The sequence below is a fragment of the Erythrolamprus reginae genome, chromosome Z, assembly GCF_031021105.1.
Source record: "Erythrolamprus reginae isolate rEryReg1 chromosome Z, rEryReg1.hap1, whole genome shotgun sequence".
In the NCBI taxonomy this organism is placed as follows: Eukaryota; Metazoa; Chordata; class Lepidosauria; order Squamata; family Dipsadidae; genus Erythrolamprus; species Erythrolamprus reginae.
Genome location: NC_091963.1, coordinates 8,387,234 through 8,400,900, shown reverse-complemented (window position 1 = coordinate 8,400,900; position 13,667 = coordinate 8,387,234). Strand labels below are relative to the sequence as shown.

The following is a 13,667-nucleotide window of genomic DNA, read 5'->3' as shown; positions in this document are numbered from 1 at the left end:
ACTATACCTTCTTTTCTATTATTTCTTAGATATATTTTACTATGAGTATCTCCTCTATAACCTTCATCATGTATTTTACTGTGTGTGTGTGTGTGTGTGTGTATATGTATGTGTGTATATATATATATATATATATATATATATATATATATATATATATATATATACATACATACATACATACATACATACATACATACATACATACACCCACTAAAACTCTCATTGTGTATTGGACAAAATAAATAAAATAAATAAACACCAGCATTGCTTAGAATCAACAAGAAAAAACTGAGCTGAAATACCCAAGTAAGCTCCAGTATTGAGTTCATTGCTTATTTATTTATTTTGAAGTTGTCAAAGTTCACGGCAAGCTCTCGTCAGCTTACAATTAAAAATTTAAAAGAAAACAACGTACACCAGAAAATAAAATACAAGTGACTGGAAGATAGAATTGAAAAGTCAAAAAAACTATCGCTAAAGATATGGAGGCAAATAGTCCCTCAAGAAACCAAGTGCTACAGCCGTAGCCCGAACCCCATCTGGAAATCAACTCAGGGCATGAAGTAAAAAAGGATATGAGGATGTATCACATCTATTATTCTGCATATCACTGTATTCAGGGACCATCTGTAGCTTCTCAATGGTCTTCTGGATCAGCCTCAAGTAGAGCTCATTACAAAATGTCAACTGAAAGATGACCAAGCTATGAGTGACGGACTCTAAAAGAGTCTTGACCCAGGATAGTTACAATTGGTGCGCCAGATAAATTTTGTCTCTGACTTTTCATTGAATAGAATAGAATAGCAGAGTTAGAAGGGACCTTGGAGGTCTTCTAGTCCAACCCCCTGCTTAGGCAGGGAACCCTGCACCACTTCAGACAAATGGTTGCCCAACATCTTCTTAAAAATTTCCAGTGTTGAAACATTCACAAATTCTGGAGGCAAGCTGTTCCACGGATTAAGTGTTCTCCTGTCAGGAAATGTCTCCTTAGTTCTAAGTTGCTTCTCTCCTTGTTTAGTTTCCACCCATTGCTTCTTGTCCTGCCCTCAGGTGCTTTGGAGAATAGGTTGACTCCTTCTTCTTTGTGGCAACCCCTGAGATACTGGAACACTGCTATCCTGTCTCCCCTGGTCCTTCTTTTCATTAAACTAGCCATGCCCAGTTTCTGCAACTATTCTTCATATGTTTTAGCCTCCGGTCCCCTAATCATCTTTGTTGCTCTTCTCTGCACTCTTTCTAGAGTCTCAACATCCTTTTTGCATCATGGCGACCAAAACTGAATGGCGTATTCCAAGTGTGGCCTTATACCAAGGCCTTATAAAGTGGTATTAACAGTTCACGTGATCTCGATTCTATCCCTCTGTTAATGCAGCCTAGAACTGTGTTGGCTTTTTTGGCAGCTGCTGCACACGGCTGGCTCATATTAAAAAGCTCGTCCACTAGGACTCCAAGATCCCTCTCATAGTTACTATTGTTGAGCAAGGTACCACGTATACTGTACCTGTGCATTTTGTTTTTCTTGCCTAAATGTAGAACCTTATTTTTTTCACCACTGAATTTCATTTTGTTAGAATAGGGGAAAGTAAGATCAGAAACTTTGTAAACTTTGATGGAAGGGTTTGTGGAATCCCATGTTGGAGGACTATGCACAAAGGCAGGGTGTGTTTAAAAAATAATAATCCTCAAAACGGAGACCCCAAATGTCTTCAGTTGTTGATTCAACCACTTTCTTGTCTTCTGCATGTTTAAACATGGTGTATGGAAAGTTCAAGGCCTTTTTTCCAAATTACAGGTAGTGTTTGACTTAGAACATGTTATCTAGCAACCATTTGAAGATACAGCATTGAAAAAAACGAATTATGACCAATTTTTCACACTTGTAGACCACGGCAGCATCCTCAAAGTCATGTGGTCAAAATTCCAGCAGCGGGCAGCTGGCATGTACTTAATGGGGGTTGCAGGGTCCTGAAATCACGTGATTCCCCTGACGTCATGTGCTCATCCCCTTTTCGTAACCTTCCAATGTGCAAACTCAATGCAGGAAACCAAACTCACTTAACAACCGTGTTAGTAACGTAACAATTGCCACGATTCACTTGACAACTTTGGCAAAAAAAAAAGTATCACAAAACGGGGCAAAAGTTACTTAACCAATGTTTTGTTTAGTAACAGAATGTGATTGTGTGTTGAGAAGAGTTGCTGTGAGTTAAAATAGAAAAGGGAAGAAGCATTAATGTACGTTCTTCACCTTGAGTTACTTATGAAGTAATAAAGGCGGGATAAAAAAATATAATAATTAACTAACTAGCGAAGTAGCTAACCAAGCAAGAGGTTAGTATGGCATGCCTGATTGGGAATTTCCGGAGATGGGTGGGTGGGGGTGGGGGGTGGAAGTTACACTCCTGGTCATTCTTGGGAATCTCTTTGCAAAAGACTTTATTTAAGTTAAAGAAAGGGAGGGGGTTAATGCGTCAACATTTCAAAAGAGAGAGGGGAAAAATTCTCGCCTTTGTCTCTGGGAATTTGGCAGCAAACAAGCTTTATCCTGTGCTTAACTCTGATACGGGGAGACGGGAAAGAGATACCGGTAGTATTGGCAAGGGGGGTGGGGAAGGAAGACCTTTATAGTTTCCCTAATCCCCCTTAATCTAAATAACACCCCATTCTATGCCCATCCTTCATAGGAAGTCTACCCAGAGAGGTGGGGCTGGGTGGGAGACCTATATCTAGAAATAATTGCCCTGCCTTCTGGAAAGGAGATTTTTTTTAAAAAAAAGTTTTTGTAATTTTATTTTTTCCACTTCATATTCAAACAAATATCAATGCACATACCTTTACGTACGTCTCGAAACGTACGAATGCTTCTTAACTAACCTCTTTTATAATCCCATCAACACCCCAATCTTCTTGATAAGTTATCAGTCTGAATTTCCTGTTTGTCTTTTTTCACTCCCCATCTATTCCCTCCATCTCTCCTATCTACCTCCCCCTTCCATCCTCTCCATCCTGCCTTCCTTCATCTCTTCACCCCCTCCCCTTGTATCCTCTCCAAAACTACTTCCCCTCTCTCCCTCTTAACTTTCCTTTGAGTGACTTCAATTTTATTAATTGATTTATTTTATTTATTTATTTATTAAATTTGTATGCCGCCCCTCTCCGTAGACTCGGGGCGGCTCACAACAGTAATAGAAAAAACAATGTACAATACAAATCTAATAATTAAAACTAAAAACCCATAATTTTAAAAAAAAACCATGCACACAACATACCATACATAAACAATATAGGCCTGGGGAAGTTATCTCAGTTCCCCCATGCCTGATGGCAGAGGTGGGTTTTAAGGAGTTTACGAAAGGCAAGGAGGGTGGGGGCAGTTCTAATCTCAGGAAGGGAGCTGGTTCCAGAGGGTCGGGGCCGCCACAGAGAAGGCTCTTCCCCTGGGACCCGCCAAACAACATTGTTTAGTCGACGGGACCCGGAGAAGGCCAACTCCCTGGATAGTTCAGTGGATTTCAAGCTGGCTGAAGCATAGACATCAGAGAGTTATTGTTAATGGCGAGTATTCTGAGCAGAGACAGGTTACAAGCGGTGTGCCACAAGGGTCTGTTCTGGGTCCTATTCTTTTTAATATGTTTGTGAGTGACATAGGGGAAGGTTTGGTAGGGAAGGTTTGCCTATTTGCCGATGACTCTAAAGTGTGCAATAGGGTTGATATTCCTGGAGGGGTCTGTAATATGGTAAATGATTTAGCGTTACTAGATAAATGGTCAAAGCAATGGAAACTGCAGTTTAATGTTTCCAAATGTAAAATAATGCACTTGGGGAAAAGGAATCCTAAATCTGAGTATTGCATCGGCAGTTCTGTGTTAGCAAAAACTTCAGAAGAGAAGGATTTAGGGGTAGTGATTTCTGACAGTCTCAAAATGGGTGAGCAGTGTGGTCGGGCAGTAGGAAAGGCAAGTAGGATGCTTGGCTGCATAGCTAGAGGTATAACAAGCAGGAAGAGGGAGATTGTGATCCCCTTGTATAGAGCGCTGGTGAGACCACATTTGGAGTACTGTGTTCAGTTCTGGAGACCTCACCTACAAAAAGATATTGACAAAATTGAACGGGTCCAAAGACGGGCTACAAGAATGGTGGAAGGTCTGAAGTATAAAACGTATCAGGAAAGACTTAATGAACTCAATCTGTATAGTCTGGAAGACAGAAGGAAAAGGGGGGACATGATCGAAACATTTAAATATGTTAAAGGGTTAAATAGGGTTCAGGAGGGAAGTGTTTTTAACAGGAAAGTGAACACAAGAACAAGGGGACACAATCTGAAGTTAGTTGGGGGAAAGATCAAAGGCAACGTGAGAAAGTATTATTTTACTGAAAGAGTAGTAGATCCTTGGAACAAACTTCCAGCAGACGTGGTTGGTAAATCCACAGTAACCGAATTTAAACATGCCTGGGATAAACATAGATCCATTGTAAGATAAAATACAGGAAATAGTAAAAGGGCAGACTAGATGGACCATGGGGTCTTTTTCTGCCGTCAGTCTTCTATGTAACTCTGTGGGACCTAACTGGTCGCTGGGATTCGTGTGGCAGAAGGCGGTCCCGGAGATATTAATATTTGCGTTTTAAACAGACTGATAATGTATTGCTAATTAAATTATATTCTCTTGCTATCCTTTCCCTTATCATATAATATATTTAACAATGTTTATAACCGTTTATCTTTTACTTATTGGTATACACTATCAAGCTAATCTTTGCCATTTCCTTGTATTTATAGTTTTGTCATCTGGGTTATATCAATTCTTTATTACTCCTAATCTTTAAAAAAAAATATATAAATTTTTTATTGAGAATTTAAAAAAAACCCAATATCACAGTTGCGATACACAAATTAAACAGCTATAACAAAAAGCTACATAAACAACCACACACAAAAAGGAAAAAAACTGAAGAAAAGTGGGGGAAAAGAAATAATAAAATAACAAAAGGGGGGGGGAAAGGTTTAAAAAGAGAAATATCCTATTTCTCTTGTAACCTTCTTACTTTTGAAGTATATCATTCCATATCTTATGCAGTTATTCATATCGTTTAACATGATAAAGTTCTCATTGGTGTATAGTAATTAATTGTGATTAATAATAAGATTGTTAAATAGTTTATATGAATAGTTAATATAAACTTTGTACAATTTTGTACAAAAGTTTATATTCACTATTCATATAAACTATTTAACTTTAACAATCTTATTAATCATAATTAATTACTATACATATTAATATTACTATACATATTAATATACATAATATTATTAATCATAATTAATTGCTATACATCTATAAATCTTATGGTTTGTATACAAATCTAATAAATTAAATTAAATTATGGTTATTTTATTCTAATTTCAAATTATATATTCATTTTCTATCCAGTTATAAAACTTCCTTCCAAACCTTACAATACAATCTTGTCTATCTTTAATAAGGAGGTTTAGGACCATTTTCACACTTGTAACATCGCTGTGGTCTTGGTGATTTACATTTGGATGCTTGGCAACTGGGTTCATATTATGACGGTCGCTGTGTCTCATGGGATCCCCTTTTGTGACTTTCTGACCAGCAAAAATCCACTTATAAACCTTGGTCCTAACTTCACTGGAGGGATTAGCCCCAGTGTTAGGCAAAGTTGGCTCTTCTGTGACGTGGACTTTCAACTCCCAGAATTCCTGAGCTAGCACGATTGGCTCAGGAGTTCTGGGAGTTGAAGTCCACAAGTCATAGAAGAGCCAACTTTGCCTACCCCTGGGTTAACCAATGTGGCAATTAAAGTCACAAAACTTTAGTCTCACACTTTGGTCTCTGGCCAAACACTTCTGATTGTGCGCACAGGAATCACAGTACAGTGGTACCTCTACCTACAGACGCCTCTACTTACAAACATTTCTAGATAAGAAACCGGGTGTTATAGATTTTTTTGCCTCTTGTCAAGAACAAATTTACACTTATAAACCCAAGCCTCCCAAAGTGTAACCGGAAAAGGCAGGGAGAAGCCTCCGTGGGGCCTCTCTAGGAATCTCCTGGGAGGAAACAGGGCCAGAAAAGGTGGGGAGAAGCCCCTGTGGGGTCTCTCCAGGAATCTCCTGGGAGGAAACAAGGCCAGAAAAGACGGGGAGAAGCCTTCGTGCGGCCTCTAGTAATCTCCTGGGAGGAAACTGGGCCGGAAAAGGTGGTGAGAAGCCTCCATGGGGCCTCTCTAAGAATCTCCTGGGAGGAAACAGGGCCTCCACCCTCCCTGTGGTTTCCCCAATCGCACACATTATTTGCTTTTACAGTGTTCCCCTCGATTTCCGCGGGGGATGCGTTCTGAGACTGCCCGCGAAAGTCGAATTTCCGCAAAGTAGAGATGCGGAAGTAAATACACCATTTTTGGCTATGGACAGTATCACAAGCCATCCCTTAACACTTTAAACCCTTAAATTACCATTTCCCATTCCCTTAACAACCATTTACTCACCATTATTACTGGTACTCACCATTGAATAAGACACTTAGTGATCCTGATATTTATAAACATAATTATTTATTAACAATAATCATTTTTTTGTTGTTATTTATTTGCAAAAATTATTAGTTTGGCGATGACATATGACGTCATCGGGTGGGAAAAACCGTGGTATAAGGAAAAATCCACGAAGTATTTTTTAATTAATATTTTTTGAAAAACCGTGGTATAGGCTATTCGCGAAGTTTGAACCCGCGAAAATCGAGGGAACACTGTATATTGATTTCTACGGGAAAATTGCTTCTTCTACAAACGTTTCTACTTAAGAACCTGGCGACGGAACAAATTAAGTTCGTAAGTAGAGGTACCACTGTATTCTAGTATTTCCAGCCAAAGTTTCTCATGTGTGGGAATGCAAGCTCCTATAATCTAGCTACACTTATATATACAGTGGTACCTCAAGATATGAACCCCTCGTCTTACGAACAGCTCGTGATACGAACCCGGGGTTCAGAAAATTTTTGCCTCTTCTTACGAACTTTGTTCGAGTTACGAACCGGCGTTCAGAGACTGCTGGGAAGCCGCGCGGCTGTTTTAAAAGGTGACAGCCGGGCGGCGGGGCTTCCCAGAAGCCTCCCGAACGCCGGTTCGTAACTCGAACAAAGTTCGTAAGAAGAGGCAAAAATTTTCTGAACCCCGGGTTTCGGTTCAGGAGGTTGCTGGGAAGCCCCCCAGCCCGGCTGTCACCTTTTAAAACAGCCGCGTGGCTTCCTAGCTGTCTCCCGAAGCCGAACGCGGAAGTTTGGCTTTGGCGTTCGGCTTCAGGAGACAGCTGGGAAGTGGCACGGCTGTTTTAAAAGGTCGCAGCCGGCCTGGGGGGCTTCCCAGCACCCCCCGAACCCCGAACCCGGGTTCGGGGGGGTGCTGGGAAGCCCCCCAGGCCGGCTGTCACCTTTTAAAACAGCCACGCGGCTTCCCAGCAGTCCGCCGAAAGCCGTTTTTTTTGCGGGGGGGTTTTTTGGTTGCACGGATTAATTGACTTTACATTGTTTCCTATGGGAAACAATGTTTCGTCTTACGAACCTTCCGTCTTACGAACCTCCTCCTTGCACCAACTAAGTTCGTATCATGAGGTATTACTGTATATAAAAAAATCTGCCTATAAGGTTGAGCAACTTATTTCACTTTGTAAATGGAACCAACAACGGTGGTTCAGCCTCAAACTGGATTGGGGGGAGGTTGTTGTTCCAATTTAACGAGGATATTTTTCTGGATCGGATACCGGCACTGTGTAGCTGCCTCTACTCCACGGTGTAGACATTTTCCTGGCCTGCACCGTGAATCTCTTGGGAGGGAAAAGAGATTCTCACGGAGCGAGGTGACTTAATGCACGAGACCAGCTCTGCTTTTCTCTACCGTGACTAGAATCTGATCGGCAGAGATCAAAACAAGGAAACCAACCTCTCTGCCCCGGATAAATCCATGCCTTGTTGCATCCTTTTACAAATTCCGATGGCCTAAAATTTGTCCCCGATTGGCTGTGAGGGTTGGTTCCCGCCCTGTTACCTTCGCTCACCTATCCTGGGAAAATAGGACAAATTGTTTTTCTTCCTGTCCTCACCTCACCCTGGGAAGTCACTCCACACCCCCACCAACACACACACACACATCAATCCCCCCTCCCCCGCTGCAATTCTGCAATGTGGAGGTGCAAATTTGGCAATCAGCTTGGTGGCTTCCTTAAAAAAAACTAACTGGGGTTTGTTTGCTGCAAGTTGCCGTCTCTGAGCCTGCAGCTAATTTACTGCTTCTCCTTGTAAACGTGTTGGTGGTACGTTCTGCCTATTTGTCAATTACGTTTATTACTCGTTTAGATTTAGATCTTTTGACCCCCCATCCTCGTTATTTTTATAGATAACTCAAGGTGGTAAATATATTTAATATAATTTCCTCCTCCTATTTTTGACGACGGCCCTGTGACGACGTGGGTTAAGGGAGGGAGGGAGAAGAGAGAAAGACTGGCCCAAAATCACGCAACTAAACGTAATTCCTAAGGCAGGACTAGAATTCACGGTCTCCAGGTGATTGGCCCCAAATCACTCAGTTTGGCTTTAATGCCCATGGCGGGATTGAACTCACAAGGTCTCCTGGCTTCTAGCTGGGTGCCTTATAACCAGCGAAGGCCTGCTGTCTTCAACGCTACCAGTGCGCCCTTGGAGGCTCTCGGTGTGGAATTTGGCAAGCGAGATCTTGTGTGAAGACGCTTGCGTGATTTGGGTATTTTTCACTGATATTTTTGCTTCCGCGCATGCGCAGCAGCAGAAAACCCACGAAAATTGCTGAAATCTCGCTTGTGCAAGGGTCTTCACGTGAGATTTTGCCGCGGGCGCGTTAGGAACGCACAGCTGCAGGCGCATCCTGAAAATTGCTTCCGGAACGTTCCGGTAGCAGGCCATCACTGCTTATAACCACTAAATCAGGGGTAGCCAAAGTTGGCTCATCTATGACATGTGGACTTCAACTCCCAGAATTCCTGAGCTAGCATGGTTGGCTCAGGAATTCTGGGAGTTGAAGTCCAAAGTCATAGAAGAGCCAACATTGCCTACCCCTGCACTTAAATCAAGCTGGCTTAGACTTTGGGTACCTAAAACATATTAATTGATGCCCTAAAATCAGGATATGATTAAGGTGTCTTCTGGGTTAGAAGCTAAAATAAATGCCCCTGTCTGTTACAGATAAAATTTCAGAATTAAGATTTAAATCCCTTCTTTAGTCACGGAATTGCTGCACAGTAATGTAGGGATAAAGCTGCTTTTACAACCTCTGTTCCCCCCTCTGGGTAAAGTAGGCCTCAGACAACAGATCTGAAAGCGCTGTTGAAGTGTTAGATTAATAAATTGGAAAGGTTGGAGCTGAGTGATGAAATGCAGACTTCTACGGAAAAAAACCCCCCAGGTGTAGCCACACCTGAGTGAGCCAGGCAAGTGAACAAGGGAGCACCGAGTTTGAAATTGTGGTTTGCTTCTGTTTAGGGGTATTTCAGATGAAGGTCAAAAAAGTCAAAGATGGCAGGCTAAATGATATACAGTGGTACCTCTACTTAAGAACTTAATTCGTCCCGTGACCAGGTTCTTAAGTAGAAAAGTTTTCCCATAGGAATCAATGATGTGTGCAAACCCATTAGGAAGGAAATAAAAGCTTGGAATTTGGGTGGGAGGGGGAGGAGGAAGAAGAGGGGGAGGAGGACAGTCACTGCCCAGAGCGAAGGGAACGTTTCTTTTCTCTGGGTGCTGGCAGAGATTTATTCCCTCTCCAAGCACCCAGAGAAAGGAAAACACTCTGTTCGCTCTGGACTGCCAAAGCCTCCTTAAGCGCCACCAAAAGGCTCCTCTGGCAGCCCAGAAAAGCCCGAGATGGCCAGGATTAAAGGGGGAATGGCAGGAAACTGGCCGGACCTTCGTGCTGCTCTCAAATTTCCTGGGGAATTTTTCCAGGCTCGGGTTCTTAAGTAGAAAGTGGTTCTTAAGAAGAGGCAAAAAAATCTTGAACACCTGGTTCTTATCTAGAAAAGTTCTTAAGTAGAGGCGTTCTTTGCTACAGGTACCACTGTATATTTGTTTATTTAAGCGGGCGGCTTCCATTAATTTCAAATTAAATTACAATTAAAGCTGTGCTTGGTTTAAAGCACCACTTGCTTTCTATACAGGCACCGACTTGTTTAACGAGCCCAAGTTAACGTGAAGAATTAAATGGTGGATTTTCAGGGCTTTGAAAACTTTAAATAAAATAATATGAGAGGTGTTTGTGGCACCGTTCTGTTTAAAGGGGGATTTCTTTTTTTAATTTGAAACATTGGGGGGGGGGAGATCATCTGAATCCTCAAAAATCAGCAGAAACATGGAAGTTGCAATACTGCCAATTTTTTTTTTAAAAAACCCAACTTTCTTCTGTTAATGAATAAACTTTTTGGTAGCAATGATTGATCATTACTCTGGGAAGTTATCTGATCAGAGTCAAATGCTAACTTTGGAAATACAGCAGCTTCTTGCAAACTGCGTAACGCAAAAGAATATTTCATGTAGAGACAGTTGGATTCCACCAATTTTTCAGGTTTTTTGAACTTAAATCCATGATTTTTTTTTGTACAAATCCATCTTTGCAGCCTTCAATAAAATGGGTGCATTTTACTTATGATTTCAGATTCCATTCCTTCCTTCCTTCCTTCCTTCCTTCCTTCCTTCCTTCCTTCCTTCCTTCCTTCCTTCCTTCCTTCCTTCCTCTTCCATTGCTGCCACCTCTAACATCATCCCCCCCCTCTCTCTTCTTCCCTTCCTTCCCCCTCATCCCTCCATCTCTCTCCACCTTTTCCTTCCTCCTTCCCCCCATCACCTCTCACCCCACTTCCCTCTTCCTCCTTCCCTCCACTTTCTTACTTCCTCTTTCCTCACTCTCTCTCTTTCTACCTCCCCATCTTCCTTCCACCCTCCCTCCCTCTTTTCTACGTCTCCCTCCTTCCTCCATTTTCTCCTCCATTTCCTTACCTCTTCCTTCCTTCCTTACCTCTTCCTTCCTTTCTTCCTCCCTCTCCTGCCCTCCACTTCCTTATTTCCTCTTTCCTGCCTCCCTCTCCTTTCCTTTCTTGCTCCCTCCCTTCATTCCACCCTTCCTCCTTCCCCCCCTTCTTCCTTTTTCCCTTCCTCCTTTCTTGCTTTCCCACCCACTTCCTTCCTCTTTCTTCACTCCCTACTCTTCCTCCTTTTCCTTCCTTCCTAACTTCCTCCCTCCCTTCTTCAAGCCTTGGAATCTTCTTTCATTAGGGGCTTTATTGAGACCCCAACACCTCCCCTCCCTTCTTTCCAACTTCCCTCACCGCACCTCCACTTCCTTCTACTTCCCTCTCTCTCCCCTCCTTCCTTTCTTTCTCCCTTCCCACCCTCTTCCTCATTTCCTCCTTCCTTCCTTCCACCCTCCCTCCCCATTTCTTATTACCTCTTTCCTCATTCTTTCTCCCTATCCCTTCCTCCCCCCTCCCTCCTCCTCCTGTTCCTTTCTTCCTTTTCCTTTCCCCCTCCCCCTTTCCAACTTTTTCCTCCTTCCCTCTGCCTCCCTCCCTCCTCCACTTCCGTCCTCCCTCCCTCCATTCCTTCCTTCTTCTTTCTTTCCTTGTTTCTTCCTCTCTTTCTTCTTCCCCCTTCCATCCTTTCTTTCCTCACTCCCGCGCCCTCACGTCACGCTCTTCTTATTTCTTTCTCTTTCTCTTCCACCCTCCCACCCTTCTTTTTTCTACCTTTTCCCCTGTCATTGTCCTTCCCTCTCTCTCTCCCCGCCTTCCTTCTTTCTTGCTTCCTCCTTCTGTTCCTTCCTTCCTTCCTCCTCCCTCCTTCCCTTCCACTATGTTCCCTCCTCCCATCCCTCCCTCCCTCTTCTTTCCTTTCCCCTCCCCTTCCTTCCTTCCATCCATCCATCCTTATCCCTCTCTGTCTGTCTCTGTCCTTCTCCCTCCCTCCCCGTCTTTCCTTCCTTCCTTTTTTCCCTCCCTCCTCTTTTCCTCCTGTCTTCTTTCTTTCCTCTCTGTCTCCCCCCCCTCCCTCTTCATTTCCTCCCTCCCTTTCAGAATTTTTCAGCTGGCGTGGAATTCTGGGAGTTGAAGTCCACCCATCTTTAAACAGTTGCTGGTCTTAACTCTTTTCCAGAATACAATGCAGTGCGGCCTCATTTGTTGAGGCAGGTCAAGATAATTCTTAGGCAAGTAGTTTCATGTGTTAATTTATGTGTGGGAACATATTTTCAACTATTTGTTTAAGTCGAATGGCAAAGGGGGGGGGGATGCAAAAATCTGTATTTGGATAAAGGCCTTCGTGTTGCAAGATCGGATTGTTTGGCTAGCTGTCAGATTGCACAATCGGAGCAAACTAGGGATTCTGTAATGCTTTGAAATATTTTCCCCCAACCAATCTCCCCAAAGTGGATAGCACATTTTAGCCCTTCACCACTACCACCCTCCATCCCCAGAGGAAGGTTAAGCACCTCCTAGGTGTTGCTACCTGACCAATCTGTTAATGCTATGTGCACAACTGGTTGGGTGTTACAATAGGTAAAGCAAACCAGCAATGTATGTTTACAGGAATTTAGTACGTGGTTTCTTTAAGAGCTGGTGATTGCAGTAAACCATCAGGGGGAGCCAGCAGCGTCTATGTAGATAATATTTATGGGTGATTCTTTGTCAAGTGGACCAGGTGAAATCGAAGCCTTATTTGAAAAGAAACTGTCACAAAAACAACATGTATGATAGAAAAAAACGTGCCCTCTTCTAGTGAAATAAAAATGAAGATGATTGAAGACAGAAGAAAACAGAATGATGGGAAAAAAGTGTTATTTCCTAATGAAGACGATTGAAGGTGATGAAGCAGAGCTCTCTGTTTTCCCACCTTCAATCACCTTCATTTTTATTTCATTAGAAAGGGCACATTTTTTTCTATCATATATGTTGTTTTTGTGATGGTTTCTTTTCAAACAAGGCTGCAAAAATCAGTCAAGTGGACACCTGGTCCACTTGACAAAGAATGATCCATATATACAGTAGTCCCTCGCTATACCGCGCTTCACCTACTGCGGCTTCACTTCATCGCGGGTTTCTGAGGAAGTCGATTGGCAGATTTAAACAGCCTGCCGAACTCGATCGGCAGGGTTTTTTAAAAAAAAAATATATATCTAAAATTGTAAATATTGTATTGAAATACTGTATCTAAAATAAATACTGTGTGGGAAGGGTTTATAAACACTTAAAACAATGAAAACTTACCAAACAATTACAATATAAATACTTAAATAAGTACTATCAGTCGATAAATTCCCCATCGCGGATTTCACCTATTGCGGCTAGGTCTGGAACGTAACACCAGCGATAGGTGAGGGACTACTGTACTATCTGTTGTGATTCCGTCTGAGGCCCCTCAGGGAACAGCTGATCCTCTGCCGGCTTCCTGCTCAGAGGGGGAGGATGAGGAACAGGAGCTTCAGGCAGACGGGGAGGAGGAATCTCAGGCTGAGGGAGAGGGAGGACAGCCAGAGTCCCCCGAGGGGGAGCTCTCCCCAGCAAGCAGCCTGGATTCCTTAGATGAAAATGCACAAGCAATAATTGATCTCCGGCAGAGAAGAGCAAC

The 13,667-nt window shown here is 42.7% G+C and overlaps 1 protein-coding gene across 10 annotated transcripts in view; it reads left to right on the top strand.

Annotated features, from left to right (window-relative positions):
* ACVR2B (activin A receptor type 2B) overlaps window positions 1-13,667 on the top strand; it is a 127,958-nt gene that overhangs the window by 29,313 nt on the left and 84,978 nt on the right. The gene's annotated exons all lie outside the window — the stretch shown is intronic.